Genomic DNA, 21,277 nt, shown 5'->3' on the forward strand with positions numbered 1-21,277 from the left:
AGACAGCGCAATATGCTGATTCAACCTCGACCGTGCTCCATTTCCAACTACACAGGAGGATTTTACCCATGATCAGAGTGCATCACAAAGCCATTAACGGAGCTGAGAAAGTTTGACATTTTGCGGCTCTCCCCTAAGACCCGATAGAATAATATTATAACTGGAAAGAGAGTGCCCTGCCCTCCAACCACTCCTATAATTAAGAGTGAATACAGGCCACGGGGGACAATCCTGGGGGCCAAGAAAATCAATCAGTCACTCCACAGTGTTTCTCTGGGCTCTGCTGGCTGGCCCACATCATAGAGAAAGCGAGCCTGTTTGCTCTGTGGCGCCTGTCCCTTTAACTGTCACTCTGCTGGAGACAGACATGCACGGGAGATAATAACAGCCCCCTCCGCAAGCCTCCTGGTGCATTAATATTGAAGTGCAGGACTGAAGTGGCCCACTACAGTCAAGGCCACATAATCCAGCGGAAACAGAGAGGGAGGGAGAGCTTTTTAAGCAACTTGAGTCCTAAGGACATGGCTGTGTTTCCAAAAACAGGACCCTGTCTTTATGCTGTGCTTGTGGGAAGAGCTTGTAAAGTAGCTTGTGTCCCACACACACAATAACAGAGCCAGAGTCACACCTCGTCACGTCGTCCAGGTGCCAACTTTCCCAGGAATTGCCATATTGCCATTTCCCACCAAAGAAACACCGTCAGAGTCTTGCTCTAACGACACCAACCGCAAACAATCCTTGATGCTAAGATCTTTATCAGAGTAAAGCCTTTTTCACAAATTGGGCCTATCTGTGTAATGCGATTAAAGCCTTTACTTCCAGGAATCTGACAGAGAGACAAAGCGTCTTTGGTGTCTGGCTGAAGTGCTGAGGGTGGAACTGTCACAGCTGTGCAAGGAAGGAGAGGAAGCCACTGTGGCATCATAATTATGGCATCTTCAGTCAAATAACAGCATCTCCATTTCCTGTACACGGCTGCTCTTTACCCCTGGCTTTGTGCCTTTAACACATAGACTGGCCAATGCAAGATGAATTTTCGCTCTTTTCACATGTTTTTTTTTTTCTTCTGTTTATTCCTGTAAATGGAATAAATTTATACAGACTGTCGCCGGAAAATTATTTGAATTGTACAGCTATAAAGTGCAACCATTCCATCCAGTCCTTTTCAGCATGCAAGAGGTGGCTAAAAGAATTATTATTCAACATCTTTTGACAGAGCGGCTGCGACAATGTTTTCAATTTCTCAAAAATGGGTATCTATGGAAGCCTGTTTTCACCTCAAAACTAAAATTTTTGAGACAAAAATTTAAACACGAAAAAAATTCAGATCGTGAGATATAAGAAGAGTCAGACAACAGTATATCAATTCTGTCTTCTTATCTAAATCTGCCTGTCTCTATCCCTGAAAGGGCCTCAAGTGTGTGCTCAGTGGGGACGGATTTTTCCGACATTTCTCAAGTGGTTTTGGACCTCTGAGGAGCTGCTAAAATCAGAGAGAAACAGGAGATATTATATAAGTAGAATGAACAAGAGCCTGTGATTTTGACGCATTTAATAATACTTTCTGTCCAGTTATGCATTGATGTTCAAGATGATACTGTGGTAACGGAGAAGATTTTAGCACTAAAATTACAATCACATAAAGTCATTGAATTTAAAATCCTGGGTAGCATCCCAGGTTCCAACGCTCAGATCCAGACAGTGACTACTACTGTTGAGGCCGGAACTATGTCAGTGACGTTGGAGGAAGTGGTCATGCAAAGGTGTGAACTCAACTCCCACAAGACTGTAGCTACAACACCACAACAGTGCAGGCGACTGACTGACTCGCTCACACACACGTACACATCCGCCCACATGCAAATCTCTAGCTCTCTTTGAGTGAGGAGACAAAGGAAGTGTAAATAATGATAACGAATTGTTGTTTTTTAAGTTTGCTCTGACTAGGTTTTCCAGCCATGGAATTGGGGTCTGCCACACACACTTGGGCTGAGAACAAACACTTATTAACAGTTCCAGGCATGGAAACTCTGGGTATCACTGAAGGAAAAAGAAACAGGCCAGATTTCCCCATACCAAATATTACCCATGGAAAAACTAAGCACTAGCACGCTAACACACATATTTGTGCAAACAAGCGTAAATCGCTTTTTGATGGCATTATTGTTTTTTTTGTTTTTTTTTTTGTTTCTTTCCCTTGTTGTGAGACTCTTCAAAAATAATTTTTCCAAGCTTTTTGGAAAGTGGAAAATCAAGCAGTGCTCTTCCGTTTTCCACATCTGTCATAACGTGACGAGTCCTCTCCCTGGGCATGTTCATTTCCAGAGACAGGTCCGTAGTGTAATCTGATCATGAATTTCCATTTCTAAAAGACACAACTACATTACAAAGACAGCAGAGTGGGGATGGAACCGCTCATTCACAATTTCTCAGCCTCTCCTAGCACTGGGACGAATCCCCTCAATACGAAATTAAGATAATTGTTTTTCCAGTTCCAATGACTTGCAGCTGAGCCTTTCCATGTGCCCATGTTTCCCACTCAGCTTTTTCCGTATCATGTCTGTACCATGGCCGCATTCAGCTGAGTCACAGATAGATAGATAGATAGATAGATAGATAGATAGATAGATAGATAGATAGATAGATAGATAGATAGATAGATAGATAGATAGATAGATAGATAGATAGATAGATAGATAGATAGATAGATAGATAGATAGATAGATAGATAGATAGATAGATAGATATGAATAATTCAGACTACAAACTCTAATTCACAACTCGGGTAAAATGTAATTCCTTTTCCAACAATTTTCATCCCCTAAATATCACAACACGCCTGTTTAAAGTTTAATTTACTTTAAAAAAAAAATGTTTTAATAACCTTCAAAACAACATTGAGTGTGTGAGTCATTCTAAAAGCAAAGTATTGTCTATCAGCACCTCTGTCAAAGTGAAAACAACATCCATGTCCAGACTCAAATCAAGTGCTCCAGTCTGACTGGCCATTGCTATTTCAACAGGTAATTCCCCCTCTGATTTTGGTATTAAATAGGCTCATTTTACAACTCCCCCAGAGTTAAACAGTTGAGTTTTACCGTTTTCTAATGCAATCAGACGATTTTCTGCTATTTAGAAGAATATCAGTAACCAGACAGTTTCTGTTCTCATTGACTTCCATAGTATGTTTTTTCCTACTATGGAAGTCAATGAGACCAGAAACTATCTGGTTACTGATATTCTTCTAATTCTCAAAAAATCAGCTGGATGCATTCGAAAATGGTAACTCAACTGTTTAACTCTGGGGGAGTTGAGCCTATTTCCAAAAAAAAGTGGAGTATCCCTTTAAAAACACGTCTGACACTCTCAAACAACCTGAACATTTACACCTGACAGACCCTTTTTTCAGTTCTCTGCGTGCAGGAAAGTGTAACTGTGGATGAGAGGAAAGCTCAGTTGATGTCATAAGTTGGCTCTCAAGGGAAAGCCTTGTCTTAAAGGATCAGATCCAGACAATGAAGCACTTTCGTCCTCAGAGATCTGAGGTAAGTGTGGAGCAAATACAATTCAGTGCAAAAAAAGACGAAAAGAGGAATGAGCCTCCAAAATCCTGAGACGTGAGTCTGTTACGTAAAACCCAGGATGTCCTCTTTTGTGTCTGACAATGCAGAGATCCTCCCAGATGGAGGGGACGAGGTGTCACTGAGGTCCACTGCCTAACTCTGTTGAGAACCTCGCTATGAACTCTGGCAATGCGTGTATGTGACTTACATAACAGATGCTGTGCTGTTTCGCTGGGGCGGAGGGGTATACAAACTGTGCTGTGCGAGTCTGTGTGTGTGTCAGAGGGGTGGAGGGGTACACTAGCTTCTCTGTTAAGCGTCTGAGGTCACTGCTGGCCTCCATCGCAAACAAGTCCTCATCATCTGGCCTAGAGCAGGAACACACACATGAGGCCTCTTGAATGTTTAAGCGTGTACGTATGCTGCTTGTGTACGTCTCTTAAGGGTGTGTACGCAGCCTAGGAGAGCTTGTTTGCACACGTGTATTTACATTTATCCCTGGAGACACATCTGACCAGGGGTAATAGAAGTAAATAAACACATAAACAAACCGCATATGCAAATCACGGTGGTTGTTGTTTTTTATGAAACAAAAACCGATACGCTGTCTCACACCTGAGGTCTTCCTGCTCCACAAAATACATTTACATGTGCAGTTATAATCGAGTTAGTCTTTATCAACGTTGAGACCAAATTTCATCCAATTACGATGTATACATGCTGGATGAAGCCGAGATACAGTCAGTTCGACAAATAATGAGTCTTAAATCGAACTTTTGAAGTTCATGTAAATAAGATTCTATTCTATTTAGTCAAAAAATTGTAAAAAAAATTTACAGTACAATACAAAGAGTATATTAATTTTGAGATTTGCTAAAGATTATAGACCATTTCACAAGATGTAAACAACACTGGTCCAGAAACACTTCCTGTTTCAGTTTTTGAGCACTACATAAAAGCTGGGATAAAATACAACTAAAAGAACATTTAAAACTGAATCAAAAAGTTAAACAAACATCTTTAAGATGTTTTCTTTACATGTGAAATAAAGAAAACACTTACAAACTGAAACAGGAAGTGCTTCTGGACCAGTGTTGTTTACATCTTGTGAAATGGTCTATAGTGATACAGTATTTAATGATTAAATTATTAGAGTTTTTTTTTTTTTTTTAAAAACATTAAGTGAGAGGTAGATGATGGTACGTAATCTAAATGTAAAAATAGTTGTACAATTTATACTAATAAATTAAATAAACATCTAATATTATATCAGCCAATAAACAGGATTCCATGGGATATGTATCACGGAACGTAATGCCACTGGTTTCTAAAAAAAAAGCATCTCTTTTGGGTTCACAGTTTCACTAAACTGTTGTCAGCAATTAGTCGGTAATTTTTGCGATCCAGGAATCAAAAACTGCTTAAGCCGTCTAAAAATAGTTCTGCGGTAAATATAGAATGGAACATAAAAATAATGTAATCGGTCACATTTACGAAAACTGTAAACAGCTAAAACTTCTACGTCAGTGCTGAACCTGATTATTGAGATGCAGGTTTAGATTAATATAGAAAGGACACCCAAATACGACGTAATCTATGATGTTTTACGAAAATGGACTAAACCTGCCACGTCACGGCTGCACCTGATTAACTTTTTGCTATAATCTAAAAGTAGTTCTCAGGGTAAATTTAGAACAGAACACCCAAATAACACCAAAAATGGATTGTAACACTTCAAGCAAAACAAGGCTGATCCCATTTTAAACCCGATTAGCCATTCATGAACCCTCTATTGTGGAGTTGTAGTGAAATGCGACTACGTCAAATCTGTTCAAGAATCTCACACGTAGTTGTAGACGTCACACATTCCAACACAACACAAGTGTTTAATGTGGATTGCAAAGAAAAATAAATCCCAGATACCATTGTTACTGTGTAAAATAGAATTCCAGGCATGATCATTTATTTGCTGAATAACCATGATTCAATATGCACTCGGCCTGTATGTAAACTTTATTAATATATCTAGCACAGCTGAGCTGATACAAGCTTCTAGAAGGTAAGAGCGGGTATTCCTACATAACATCGTGCATTGTGCTGTCTGTACTGCATCTACAGGACGTGATTTTCTGGTCTCATTTTTGTCAAAATATGTTCTGACAACAATAAATCCACCCATTTCAAGCACTAACAAGAATGAAATAACATTCAAACTGAAGTCTGGCTTAGAACTCCTTTGTCCACCCTGCATATTATACAACCAGTCCTATTCCATGACACATTTGAAATCTATCAACATTTCCTTTTCAATTTTCCGTCGCTAAAAACACTTAACTGGTATTTAATTACTTTTGGATCAACAAACGCTGAGCGAATGACTGCCTGACCTGCCAAGCTCATGAGGTCACAGTATATTGCACGCACAAAAACATGCATGTATGCAACTATCTACACAAAAATATGTGGTGTTGCGTTGCATGCTGATGACTGGAGAAGTGGGGAAAAGGAGCATACCAGATTTTTATACCACTATTAAACGAGCCATGAAGGGGCCACCCTAAGTTGTCCTGGAAAGAGGCCCCCCAGTCAGGAATGTAGCGGTCGTGCCGCCCAGCGCATCTGTACCACCTCAACGGAGGAATTTCCAGCGTCCTTATAAAACTGATAATGGGATGTGTACGCAGCAGGAGTGGAAAATCAGAGGTGCGTTACAAGGTTTTACACATTCCTCCCTCTCCATCGGCCAGACATGTGCGCCCTGCATATGCTGGAGTCTGAGTGTTTGAGGATCTCTCGGTGTGTTTATGTCTACCTGCTGATGGGATATCCCCACAGGCATCCGCTGGTGTTGTTTAACACAGGCAGAGTTTCTGCATATACACTGGAAAACCTATAATGGACATGGAATGCTATAGGCCATTTTTATTTGTGAACATGCAGACCGAATCAAGTCTAGACCATTTAAAGATATACACACTACCATTCAAAGTTTGGGGATGGTAAGATTTTCAAACAGAAAATCATTTTAAAAAGCAGCCTCTTTATGCTCACCAAGGCTATATTTTTTTTGATAATTAATTTTTGAGAATATTTTTGGAAGCCATGATAATTTTTGTTGTGATAACTGTGATAAAAGAAACAAATTTATTTAAACCTTTTGTTTTATATTTTAATATAATTTAAAATGTAATTTATTCCAGTGATGTCAACGCAGAATTTTCTACAGAAATCATTTCCAACATGCTGCATTAGTGCCCAAGAAAAATGTATTATTATTATTATAAATGTTAAAAATAGTTATGCTACTTACTGTAATATTTGTGGGGTTTTTTCAGGATTCTTTGACGAATAGAAAGTTCTAAAAAAAAAGTATTTATTTGAAAACTTTTGTAACATAAATGTCTTAATTGTCACTCTCCATCTATTTAATGCATCTTTCCTGAAAGTATTAATTTCTTTAAAAAAAAATAAAATAAATATATATATATATATATATATATATATATATATATATATATATATATATATATATATATATATATATATATATATATCCTACTGACCTCAAGCCTTTGAAGGGCAGTGTATATCACACTCACCCAACAATGGTGTTAATGGCATCTGAGGTTTCATTCTTTTAAGGCCACATCCTGACTGATGCAACCAATGACTGGCTCCACCAAACTGCTATATTAATACAGTCCAATAGTAAAGCCAAAAACTGACACTTATTTTCTCAAAGAATGCTCATTTTTCATGCAGACACCAACCAAATAAAGATCTATTTTTTTTTTTTTCCATTGGTGAATGGCTTCCTGCTCAGCTTTTGTTTGGTGTGAATGTACGCAGATGGACAAGTGAAAGTCTCCTCTCCTATGTTTCAGCAAAGTTATTTTTTTCTGAGATAATTTAAGTGAGTTTAAATAAGTAAATTTTTTGAGTATATTACTGTTTACTTCAACAAAACCTCCATTCAAAAGTTTGAGGTTAGTAAGTTTTTTTTAAATGAAATGAATAATTGTATTTACACTGATCAAAAGTGACAGTAAAGACATTATTTTAAATAATAGGCTCTTCTTTTGAAATCTCCACCACGATTTCCACCAAAATATTGAACAGTTTTTAACATTTATAATAATAATAAGAAAAAAATCAGCATATTAGAATGATTTCTGAAGGATCATGTGACGCAATGGCTGTAAATTCTGCTATGAAAACAAATTGAAGTGTTGATGAAATCAATCACAATCAATCAGTCCTCACCAAGAACAGGGGTCAAAAGACGGATGTTAAACTGTAAACGGTCATTCTATAACGTTTATAGATAAGTCTCATGCCCACAGCAGTATGTGGCCAGATCTGTGTCGCACTGTAATGAGGGCTGCAATGCTTGCGGCAGTTTTTCTATTTCCTACCCTGTGTCCTCCCACTTACTTACACACTCCTGTCTCTCCACACACATAACATGTACCCCACGGCAGCATTAACAAACTCCTGTGGTTTTTAAATAGAGCAGCACAATCTCAGTCACAGCAACCCACGGCTGCTGCCTCTCCATCTGCCTGCGGATTTTTTTCCTGCTTCCTTCCATTTCTTTTCTGTCTATTCTACCCTCTGACTCAATTCATGGCTCCTTCCATTCACAGACTAAAAATATAAGTGAGGCCCTCACCTTGCCTCGGTGTCAGCCCGTCAGAGCGTCAGTGGGCTGAATAAATATCAGCTGCTCTCTTCTCTTTAGTGGTTGAGAATTCAGGTGGGTTCCATTAGAAAACCTCTCTCTTTCTCCATTATTCTGGGTCTGAAAACTCTGCTTGATTCCCATAGGATGTGTAACACACTGTCTCCCTAGGGCACAGGGATTTTGCATATCTAAGTCTGACAGATAAAGACAGATGATGCATTACCAACATCCTCCTCTTACATCATTCTTTTACCATTTTTAATATTTAAAATCTGTGCAGCTCTAAAAATCTGGTGAAGTGGTTTTCATGCAAACACACATATTTAGATGTGGTGCGATCAAGTCTTGAAAGTTCCAATCTCGCCTATGCCGAGTCTCCTGTCAGCTCCTTGCTGAAAAGAAAAGTGTATACCAATAATTTTCATGTTTATCCAGGCTGGTTCATGCTGGTCTAGCTGGTTAATCTAGTCAAGAAGAACAGTGTAGTTGTATATTTACATTTATGATGGTTGACGTGACAAACATTAACTAAATGTTTTATTATCATTTTTCAGTTTTTTGCAAAGGTAACATTTCTAATATTTGTGTAGCCTAAGTACTAAAAAATGTTCAAAAACTCAACCAAAAATTAATAAACACTAAATAGACATATTATATATATATGAAGAGTTCAGATGCAAAAGCCTCTAAATGCCATTTGAAATTTTCTTCTAAAATGACCATTTTTATCAAGCTTGTATATTTAAGTTCAGTAATTTCACTTAAATGACAATTCATAGGTAATCTTCATTGCCGTTTAAGTGAAATTACTGAACTTAAATATACAAGCTTGATAAAAATGATCATTTTAGAAGAAAATTTCAAATGGCACTTAGAGGCTTTTGCATCTGAACTCTTCATATATATATATATATATTAAATATGTCTATTTAGTGTTTATTAATATATATATATATATATATATATATATATATATATATATATATATATATATATGAAATATGTCTATTTAGTGTTTATTAATTTTTGATTGAGTTTTTGAAAAAAAATTTAAAGGTACATTTACTTTTACTTTTTTTTAAAGGAACATTCACATTTACTTTAAAGGTACACTAGAGAGCTACTTCTCTCCTTTTATGTCTATGACAGTCCTGTGGGTACTGGGCTCATTTTTGAATATAGTCTGAATATAAGAGTAACGTAGTGATTCAGGATAAGACAAAAACACAGTTTGGAAGATGAATTCATGATGTACTCATTCATTCATAATTTAAATTTTAAACAACAACAACAACAACAAAAAAAATAGAAAGAGTACCTTTAACATATAAGTAAACACTAAGATATTATAGTAATGATAATAAAACAACACTGGTTGAAATACCAGCTACTAAAATACAACGTATGCTTGCCCTCCAAAAAAAGGATTTGTTGAAACGATTGCCTATAAAATCTTGCGTCCAGCCTGAAGTGACTCATATGCTGGATGATATGTTTTATAGGTCCACCAGCCTTTTTTTATAGGTCCACCAGTAAATGTTTTTTTCAACATTAATAATGGAGGCCACAGACTCTCAGAGAGCAAAGGGAGTCTGGATGAGAGAAAAAAAAGGGGGAATAAAAACTATGATCTGTCTGACAAGGCTGTTTGAAATAAGAAAAGATAAAAAAAAGACTTTAATTTCAAAAAATCGTCTGACGTTCAACCTCAAACTTTTACCATTAAACCATGCCGTACAGGTGGGTTCAGGCAAGGTTGTCTGATAAATTTATGCCTGTGCAATAAAAGTCGTTGAATATATTCTATCAAACCTGTACCTGGGAAAGATCTGGACTGTAAATTGCTTTTATGTGAATCTCTATTGTAGATAACTGATTTTCCGGCGTGAAAGCTGCCAGGAATGTGGTTGATTCGGGCCAGTGGAGACAGGAGGTCTCACCTGTGATTCCATGGAATAAACCCACCATTTTCCTGGCTGTTCTCAAGCACCTCTCTCAACTCTATATCTCCGCTCAAATTTGTCAGCCCTGGAAGCCGCCTCACCTGAGCAAAGGTAAAGTGTCTTCGTGCGAGAGTCTTACGCTGTTGTCTTTTCATCTTTCGGGCTGAGAATGTCATGAGTCTCGCGCTCTCTTTCTCTCCATATGATGTCTTAGCTGACCCCAGGCCTGGGCTAATGTCAGTGGGCCATCTGTGATAGGAGCCCTGGGGCCCAAGTGGCGAAGGGCCACATGCCTGCCTGCCCACTTCCTGAGTTCAGCCCACACACTGGGCCTGGCCATAGCAATGCCTGCACACACACATACAGTATGATGCATACAAACATACACAGACGCAAAAAAAATGCTGCCGACAATACACAACACACAGTCAAATACTGAAATCTACATTAACATGCTATAAGCCAAGGGGTCAGCATGACTGAACTTCCTGCCCACTCTCAACTGCTTCACTTGTGCTCACATTATGCATTTCAAGCCATACACAGACATAAAGAACTATACAACCATCTTGCCGTCAAGTCCGGAGATCACAAATAATGTTAAAAACGAATCATTTTTTGTCCGATTTTAAATGTCAACATTGGATCGCATCTTTTCCACCTTCTCTCTCTCATTGAAGTGTGAGTCAATGTGTGCTTGCCCATTTGGCTCAGGTTGAGTATCCAGGTCTCACTGTTTGCTACAGATCTGGCATTGGCCAGGACCGAACAGAAGGTATGGAGAGCTTAGCTCAGTCGGAGCCTAGGCCACAGACACAGAGAAGGGACGTAGTCAGGGTCTGTCCAACCTCCATACACACACCTCCACACTCTTCTGGCACTCGGATCAGTGACATTTGCGTCACAAGCCACAGCTAGAGTAGGTTTGAATGAAAGCCTAAGCATTCATTATGAAAACCTGGCCATGCTGTTTCGATCGGACCCTGCTGCATTCGCCCTCTAGTTGCTCATCTGTGGTTTCTAATGACGGCAGCTGGACATTTCAGATATGTTTCTTTCTTCTAGCTTTGATTACGGACAGTTTTGGTCAAAGCTACAATATGTCCTCTAACAAAATCAGGGACGAGACATTATTTAAAATGGGTTTTTTTTTCTGAAATTAAAAGAAATTTTGGGATATTGTAAGTACACAACTGCAGGAAATATATCACACTGTGCAAGTGATTATTGGATATTTTATTACAAAAATCTTACATACTGTACCTTTAAAAAAAAAAGTTGATTTATATAGGCCATCTGTCTTTTAGCTTCTATATAAAAATATAATTAAATAAAATTGTGTACTTATAAAATATGATAATATTATATATGAATACAGCTACTGTACAAATTGTACTAAATATATAATACAGTTTTTAATTTGATATGGTATGTTCTAACTATTTTTAACTAATAGAATATATATGGAAGATAAATTTCAAAAATATTAATACAACAGAAATAATCAAGAAAATGATCAACCAAATTACAGAAGTAGTACATTTAAGCTTTGGTATTAAAAAAAGACTTTATTAGACTAAACTAAGACTAAGTCATAATAATAAAATAAAATATATAATATAATATAATATAATATAATATAATATAATATAATATAATATAATATAATATAATATAATGCTAAATATTGAAAATAAAATGAATGCACTAAAACATAAATAATCAAGTAAATGATTTACCAAATAAAAGAAGCGGTAAATTTAAAATTTTGGTAATATTAATAATTAAATAAAATGAATAATCTGCCTTTCAGATATAATATAATATAATATAATATAATATAATATAATATAATATAATATAATATAATATAATATAATATAATATAATATAATATAATATAATATAATATAATATAATATAATATATAAGAAATGAATGAATAGTGAACAGGAAGCAGCCACAAAATATGCAAACCATCTACACGTCAGCATAATTAATTGATAGAATAGCCACATTTACACACACAAAGGTCGGAGAAGTTAATAGGGGTAAAATGCCAGTCGTGTCACCATGGGCACACTGCCTCTCTCCTGTGCATCTCTCTAATGCTGCTCAGGTTGCAGTCTTGACTTTTAACCCACACTGATGGTCATTGCACAATCATTCAAGACTGCAGATGCCAAATCCGTTGTCAAGGCACAACAAAATACGAAGCTATTTCATCGGTATCTGTTAACACATGACAAAAAGGGACCTCTGTGTCAGCACAGAAATTCTTGTGGAAAAAGGAAATAATGTGGGAGTGAGTGAGTGTGGATGTACTGATTGTCTATTTCACTCCTCTTCATCAGAGGGAGGAGCAACATGGCACAAGGTCATAGCGAATCATTCGCCTCAGGTGTACAGGTGGCCTCCTCCTGCCATCTGTACTCTATGGTTCTCTTCATTTCAGACTTCTAGTCTCCAAATGAAGCTGCTTTCAGCTTAGCCACTGAATGCAGGAATTCATCATTAAAACACTATTTTCTTAAGAAATCAGGTCCTTAACCGTGAACGGCTGGTTCTAATCAGCATGCGAAGATGCAAAACATCCACTTCTGCCTGGAAAGGGAATGAAAATGTGTCATGATTGTGAGGAAAATGCATACTAATGTGTGAAAATTAGTGGCGGAGAAATAGTTTCGTTCAAGTAAACTGTGAAAAGAGGAAGTGTACAAAGACAGAACATGCAGGAACACTGTTTAGGACACACAAAGGAAGACAAGGTCAGCTGCTGAATCAAATGCCATCTCATTGTGCTCTTCGAAGGCTGAAATATTCTTGATGGATGGTCAAATATTTTATCAAGCATTTTTATGGTTTTAAAGAACTAGTTCACTTTCACTCATCACACTCACCCTCTTGTCATTGCAAATCTGAATGACTTTGAAATTCAAAGGATACAATTTTTTTTAATAATATACTGGTCGCACTTTTCTTTGCAGTTACAATGAACAGAGACCGGAGCTTTCAAGCTTCAGAAAAAAAAAAACACTAAGTACCATTTATCATTATGATAAAGTGGTCTATATGACTCATGCACCATATTTCTGAGTTTTCTGAAGCCATATGAAGCTGAAGCATTTGTGTAATGAACAGATTAAGTCATTATCTGCCCTAGCTCACCTTTGCCTTTTCTTGAGAGATGTACTGATGTACGATTCGTGAACGATCAGTGTTGTTATCATTAACTAAAACTAAAACTACTGAAAATTGAATATAAAATATAAATATTAGGCAAAAAAAACGTACACATAGAAATGTTGCCTTTAGCAACTAACTGAACTAAAATAAGTTTAAGTTGAAGTACTGCAATTACTAAAACTATAGTAAAACTGAAATAAAAATGACTTAATTACAGCTATTAAACAGAAATATTAGACAAAATGTCAAAGTGCAAAGAATAAAATTAGAATGAAAACTAAAAATAAAATATATAAATAAACTATAAAAGTATATAGATAATACTAAACCAACACGGCAAACTGTTCTGATTCACAAAACCTGAAGATTATCAGCTGAAATTATGGTCCGTTTCTAAAACAAATGTATCCAGTCTTTCAATAGGCTTGTCCACTGAATTATATGGACTTTTATGATCCTTTTATGATTCTTTTGCATTCTTGATAAAGCTTGAAATCTTCAATCCAATTTAATTCAATTATATGGAAAAGAGCACATTAAAAAAATGTCTCCACAAGATCAAGAAAGTCCTACAGGTTTAGAATGACATGTGAGTGAGTAAATGTGGTCTTTTTTTTGGTGAACTATTCCTTTAGTTTCAATAATTCCTTTAAAATTGATAAGTAAACTATAACTAGTAGAGCCATTACAAGGGCTTTTCTCGGTTCATAGATCTATTACAGTATGTGTGACACTCACACACACACACACAAATCCAGAAAAACAAGACTTTGGGCTAATCAAATAATGACAAGCAGAAAACAAGCGGTAAAGAATGCAGTGCCCAAACCTGGACACAATTACTTCCTGTCCCACTGCCAAGACAGAGCAATTGATGAAGCGGGGTCTGTATCGGGTTGTTTCGCACAAGGGTCTGCTGTAATCCCGTGAGTGCAGCGGTGGCAGGCTAACATTGCATTACTCTCATGCTCACAAGCGGGCAGAGCTTTCGCACCGCTCATTAATTGCTTTCATGCCGGCAGGTCAAAAAGGCTTCCCTCCACTGACACACTTTAGATGTTAAGAAACCAAGGGAAAAGTGGACACTCCAAACACATCTGTACACAAAAAATACTTGATATTCCTTGACGGAACTCCTTGAAAGGGGCATTTCCCGAACCCTGTCACAGAGACACCTCTCTGAGCAACAGTACGGCAGACGAATCCAGAGCGAAGAGTATTTTTGAATGGAAAATGCTTTAGCACACTTGGCAGGGAGGATCATTCCACTGCTATCAATTCTTTCTCTATGCAAGGAGATATACAACAAGAGGAGGAGAATGGAAGAAAACGAGGAGGATATGCTCTCCTGACCTGCATTTGAAGGTCACTGTTGAAAACGTTCAGCATTCCTGAATGCTGTATGCATATTATGCGAAAGAAATCGCTGCGTCTTTAAATGTGTGACGTTTAACTAAGACTGGGATAGATGTGCCTGTGACATTCGCCTGGTGTCTGCGTGGTGTTCCCCTGCGTTATTGCCGGAGCCTTCCCTCACATAATGAATTATGCCATGCTGATAAGTCAGCTGTATGAGGGGGGGCTACAGATGAGACGCAAACAAGCATTTTTTAAAAATAATTCCTGGTGCAATTGATGGATTACATGAGGCATGTGAACCCAGGGGGAATTCGGTGGGGGTATGAGAGGGGTATCCCTCGACCAAGACGGGAACTGACATTCTTCTGCACACAGACACTAAGGATGCATCAGTATCAATGGAAGTATAACAGCTAGCTATACGTACAATCCATGGCATAACAACAAAAACGCACGAGAGAACGTTAAAAGGAAGAAACATGCACAGGAAAAAGACTCCAAACAAAAACCCAAGGTTATGTCTCTGTGTTAATGTTACGGCAGCATGCAAGCTGTACGGGGAAATCGAGCAAGCAGAGACGCTGTCACTGACAGCTTGCTGCAACCCACAGATAAACAGCTAACACACGCTCCTCCGCTCCCATACCCGTCATCGTGGGTCGCATCAGCCCCGTCAGTTTACAAGCCCAGGTGGGGATATCACCTCTCTGATCGACGCTAGATGCATTAGTAGAGAGAACACGAGAAGGTAAAGAAATGGATTTGTGAACCAACCTGGCTTCTCAAGGTCCTTGGTTATCCACAACATTCCGCCGATTTCAAATTCTCCTTGTCCATTCTAGGAGGTCAGGATAAAACACCAGCCAGCCCCAGCCGAAACTCCCATCAATCAGAAGGCTCTCGCTGATAGAGCGTATACTAGGAGACCTACTGATGTAAGCTAGTCACCAGAGAAAATACCCAGTCATGACGCATATCCAGGAACAAAAATAGCATTGGGGCCCCTAGAGGGATTATACAACCGGCTGCGCTAAGAGGTACTTTCGCAGTGCCTGCTCTTCTGGGCTGTTTAGGTGCCTTTTAAATCTCTAAAAAAGCTTGACATGAACACAAATAGATGGGGCAAAGAAAGTTCTTCATGAAAAAAAAAAAAGAAAGAAAAAAAAAATCACAGACGACCTTTTGAACGTTTGCTTGCATTTGTGCGCAACGTCGCTCTGGTCTTATCGGACAGCGAATTAATTGCAGTCTGGTCTCAGTGCCTTTGACCCTGGGATTGTCCACAGACAACACGGTATCACCGCTCACCCCTCCCGCAGGGCTATAAATAGCTCACCAGGCTAATTCTTACAAAATCCCTTTATAGATGTGCTTTCACTGATCACTCTCGGCCAGGCCTAGGCACTGATCTGATTAGCGTTTAGATCACGGCATGTAATTGCAAGCCTGTGCGAGCGTGTGTGCATTTAGTAAGGGTTATTTCATCGTAATAGAATAGAACAAACGGTGACATTGGACAGGTGTTGCACTGCGACAATCCCGAAGAGAGTGGTTTTTTATGGGGGAACCAGGCTGCTGAGCGGAGACTTCCGGCCACCCCCTTCACCACAGGGAAGATTAATTCAAACTTATGCTAATATATTTACCTCCACCACTCTGTGTCTTGAGTGACAGCAATACAGCCCTTCTGAGGGTCACCTGAATGAGCTGTCGGCTCAAGAGTTATGGCCACATCGGCCCACAGCTGCGGCGCTGTTCCAGGGAGCATTTAATCAACCTACGGGATGGCATCAAGCTGTCAGGAGTCACCATGATAACGACCATACCGGTTATCCCAAAGATGAATCAGTTAATCACATCTGCGAGCTAAACCTACACAGCTATTCAGCAGACTTTTGCCCTTACCACAGAATTCAATTTACACCGCTAAATATATTTGCCCAGGTCTGACCTCTGGAGAGCGACTCAGTGACTAACCAAGAATCTGGCCAACTGGGAGCCAGTATCCCCCATGACATCACCCACTGTTAGAAAATAAAAAAACTAAAAGGACCCAAACCAGTTCCCTGGAGGTTCTCACTCACTGTCTGAACAAGTCTCTCTGTAAGCCACTTTGTTGGTTTAGATACCGATAGATCTCCAATAGGGCATCGCATTAAAATGTGTTGGATTGTTTTTGATAGAGTCTGATTTGCACTATTTTGGATAGGTCATTCTTTAACTCGAGTAGCAAACGAGAGGCAGAAATTTGTCAAAATACTTTTATGGCTATGCATTTAAAAACAGTTTATTATGGAATTTCCAGTACAATGGAGGCTTGCACAGCATTTATCTTTTAATTTGAATTTTGAATAAAATACTAGTGATAAGCACTTTGTATAGGTTGTCACTGTATTTCAAGGTCTGATTCTCACAAATCTACCATTGTGATAGTTTCAAGGACACAGGATATTTCAGAAATATTAATACATTTATTAAAATGTACAATCCCATTCAAAATTTTGGAGCTGGTAAGATTTTTACAATGTTATTAAAAGAAGAATTATAATGCTCAGCAAGGCTGTATTTTATTTGATCAAAATACAGTAATATTGTGAAATATTACCATTTAAAAGAACTATTTTAATATATTTCAAGATGTAATTTATTCTTGTGATGGCAAAGCAGATTTTCTATGCTGAATTGGTGCTCAAGAGACATTTCTTCTTATAAATGTTAAAAACAGCTATTTTTGCGATACATTATATTTTTTCAGGATTCTTTGATAAATAGAAAGTCTTTACTTTACAATTTGATGCACCTTTGCTGAATAAAAGCATTTATTTATTTATTTTAAGTAAAAAATCTTACTAAAGCCAAACTTTTGAACGGTAGTGTACTTTTTATAATCAAAATAAACAAATTTCTTTCATGAAATATGAATTTCAATTGTCATTTAAGGTTGATTTAAACTGCAAAGTTGAGGGCAAACAAAGAAAAATCCACATTGCAAACTTATGCTGTAGTCTGGAAAAGGATATTGCTGTCAATCCATATGAATCTAAATCAATCTTTTCCTGTTTTACTCAACGATCAGAGTAATGAATGCCATCTGCTTACTGTGGAGAAATATAGAGCAGGCTTCATATGTTCCACTGTTTTGTTGCACAAATTAATTATTTATCCACCTATGCCCACATGCATACAAATATACACAAACTCCTACCACATACAGCAACACATAATAGTGCATTTCTTGCTAAACTAGGCAGGTGAAGTTTCATTAATATTTAACTGCTCACAATGTGATTGCCCTTGTGAAAACAGCGTCAGTTCACATTCTCCCTACATGTAGGTGTCTCTCAGCCCGAGTCATTGCTGATGAGACAATGTGCTGAGTGTGAGAGCAAATAAAAAGGCCGCAATGCCATTCGTGCAGACAGGTACTGGCCTGTCATGTTCACGGTAATGGTCAGAGAAGAGATAACGGTTTAGGACAAGGATCTAGGGCAGGATGGACGTCTGGCTGTTTCTTTGCATCACCCTCAGTAAGTAAGCAGCCTGACATGTCTGTGACTAAGGGACAAGAGGACAGGAACAAGATCTCAGCTGGCATTAGTGCTGAATGAACAAGTTTAATGGCTGAGGTGAGGCTCTGGGCCTTTGCCAAGCTGTGAGCACTCCTCTAATCAGCAGGCTGCGATGTGGGGAGGGACTCAAGGGAACTGAAGGATCCTCCCATCACCACAGTACACTCTGCTTACCTCACAAACCCCTAGCTGGGATTGGCCTTTATTTTTCCCCTTACCGTGGAAGTTTTCCCTCTTTGACGTTAATGACAAATCTACTGTACAAACTACCTCCTTGAAAAGTGACCTCACCATCCAACTGCCACTGTGGTGAGATTACTGTTACAGTACCGCACCAAACCCTTGAACTTTTTGACATTGATATATTGCAACTGATTAGTCATGGTATTATTCATAGGATTATCACTTCATCAGCAGAACTCAGTGAAGTTAGACATCTTGCGAAACAAGATGCAAGACATGCCCACCTCTTTTTCTTGTATATTTAGCATGTAACAATGCTAAGATTAGATGGATCTGTTCAAAACTATGTCATAAGCGGAGGATTGTTGAGGATTGAGCCAAATCAATCGCCATCTTCTCTCAGAGGATTTCATGCATTATTTCATAATTTTACATTTCAGCTCAAGATAGGGGTGTAACGATACCCTCATGTCACGATTCGATACATACAGTATCACGATACGATATTATTGCGATACTCCAAGACATATGGTAAAAGGTTAACAAAAAAATGTACTGTTGATTAAAATGCTAAATTTTATATTACATTTAAATGAATAAATGTATTGGACTTGGTGCTTGTAACCCAAGGATTATTTTAGACGAATATGTTTGCACTCTTTCACTGACTAGATATATTTAAAATAATGGCTTATTGCCACTTTTTACTGGTAACATGAGACATTTGGCATTATCAGGACCCACAAATATTTACACATTGCATTATTATACATCATAACCAATATAGTTTAATGAAAACCTGAATTTTTTCCTCACACAGTTATTTTTATTTTGATGGGACTATCCACGATACATATTGTGACTATCCACGATACATATTGTTGCATTTTTGTATTGTGATATATAGTGTGGCATGATATATTGTTACACCCCTATAGCTCAAGACACAAAATGTTTAAAAAATTACATTAGTTATTGTTTTTGCTAGGCAGACCCAATGTCCATTTGGAACATGAATTCTCCCGGTACTCCTTTCCCGAATCAATTATTAATATTACGTTTTGCTGAAAGTATTGTTCTCCCAAGTAGGTGTACAAGACAACTTCTCATATCTGTATCAAAGTGGTTTCATTTAATACTGAATAATTGAACATTTCTCTGTAACAATGTGTTTGCATCATAATCTATTTGTGGAGCTGTAATGAAAAAGCATCTGTTTAGAATGGAAATGAGGGATGTTTTGTTTCCATGCATTGCTGACAACAGACGTTTGTGCCTTTAGGAACCATCAATCCTCCAGAGTGGTGTTTGTCAAGGGAGCGTACAATTGTATATAACTAGCAGCCAAACCAGCAGGGTACATCCTAAAATCACTTCTCCTGAGCCTGCGATACTTTAAAAGTCATTCATTCATATTTTCCGGAAGTACTAGGGTTGTGAAAATATGCTAAAAAGAGGAAAAATCCTGCAATAGTGGATAGAGCAGAGACAATTGGGAGGCAACCTGTGCTGGGTCTCATTTGTAACGCTGCACAGTACTTTCCATCAGATCCCTCAAGCGCAAGAGAACAGGGCACAGCCAACTGCTCAAAAACAAGAGCTTACGCACAAATGAATCACACAATTAGAGCATGTTAACATGTTTAACAGTACAGATTCAGTAAGTGATTAACCTGAAGATAGGCTGGAACCGAGGCACAGAGCACCAAAAGCACTACTACAGTATCTGATAAACACAAAACATCACAGCTATCAATGCCTACAAAACGTTCCTCCATACAGGAAAGTGGTAATTCAACTGTAAATACAACAAATTTACCACGAGGAGAAAACTATCTAACCATCCAGACCATTTACTCCATCACAATTGTGCATTCAAAAAAACAGCTTATGACATGAGGGAAAACCACTTTGTGATTTGCATCGTGCAACCTTTTTAGGCTAAGTGTCCTTAAACCCCCACATTCCAAGCTCAAGGGCTCATTAAAAGCAAGATTAAATTAGCTTTTCATTCAACACACTGCAAGGTCGCAGTCACAGATTCCTGACATCTCGCTTCTGGCCTTGTTAAACTGCGCACAAATTCGTGTCAGTATACCATCATTTGACCTCTTAACCCCGGCGTGACTCGCGGCAGGAGTAATTCTCCGATCTAGGAGACCCGGTGGGAGTTCAGGGGCGTGCGTGTGTAGTCTGATGAAAACAGTCACTCAGCAGCCATTCCAAAACAAACAGGCTCTCAAGCGAGGGCTGCACAATTGCTCACTGGAGTGCAAGGCAGTGGCTCACACTCCGTGCACCATCGGGGACCTGCTTTCTCCTGTTATGCAACCCAGGAGCGTGTTTTCCTATCTGCGCCACTCCCCGGCAGCTGTCTCCAATTTTGCCCGAAGGAAAAAAACGGGGGAAAGAAACCTTCTGGAGCGAATACCCCTCTGAGCATACTCCCCAGTGCTGCTCTCTCAGCAGTCTGTCATTCCACAAAGCTCAAGTTGCCCCGCTGCACCTGTTGCGTTCACAGGCGAGGCACGGAGGGGGCAAGGCCACCCCAAAAGAGACCCCTTGTCCGCAGTGTCAGTTTACAAAAATCGCCCAGACAAGCACGGCCAATTTTAGCCCAAGAGTCGGATCAGCTGGCTGGTGTTGGGAATGAACACCGGGGGCTTCCCAAACAGAAGACCCCCTGTTGCGTCCAATTCCCCTCCGCTTGCCCGAACCATAACACATTGCGGCGCAGGTGATTCACCCGCTGCCGCCTGCCATGCAAGAACAAGAGTTCTATTAAAGTGC

The 21,277-nt window shown here is 38.6% G+C and overlaps 1 protein-coding gene across 3 annotated transcripts in view; it reads right to left on the reverse strand.

Annotated features, from left to right (window-relative positions):
• hivep2a (HIVEP zinc finger 2a) overlaps nt 1-21,277 on the reverse strand; it is a 72,363-nt gene that overhangs the window by 27,216 nt on the left and 23,870 nt on the right. Inside the window, exon 1 of one of the 3 annotated variants that reach the window (XM_089118793.1) lies at nt 15,510-15,675. The exons of the other annotated variants lie outside the window; for them this stretch is intronic. The gene's annotated coding sequence lies outside the window, so the exon portion shown is untranslated. Of the gene's footprint in view, nt 1-15,509; nt 15,676-21,277 lie in introns of those variants that run through there. 3 annotated transcript variants of the gene reach the window in all.

Source organism: Pimephales promelas, chromosome 13 (assembly GCF_988280905.1).
Source record: "Pimephales promelas chromosome 13, fPimPro1.hap1.1, whole genome shotgun sequence".
In the NCBI taxonomy this organism is placed as follows: Eukaryota; Metazoa; Chordata; class Actinopteri; order Cypriniformes; family Leuciscidae; genus Pimephales; species Pimephales promelas.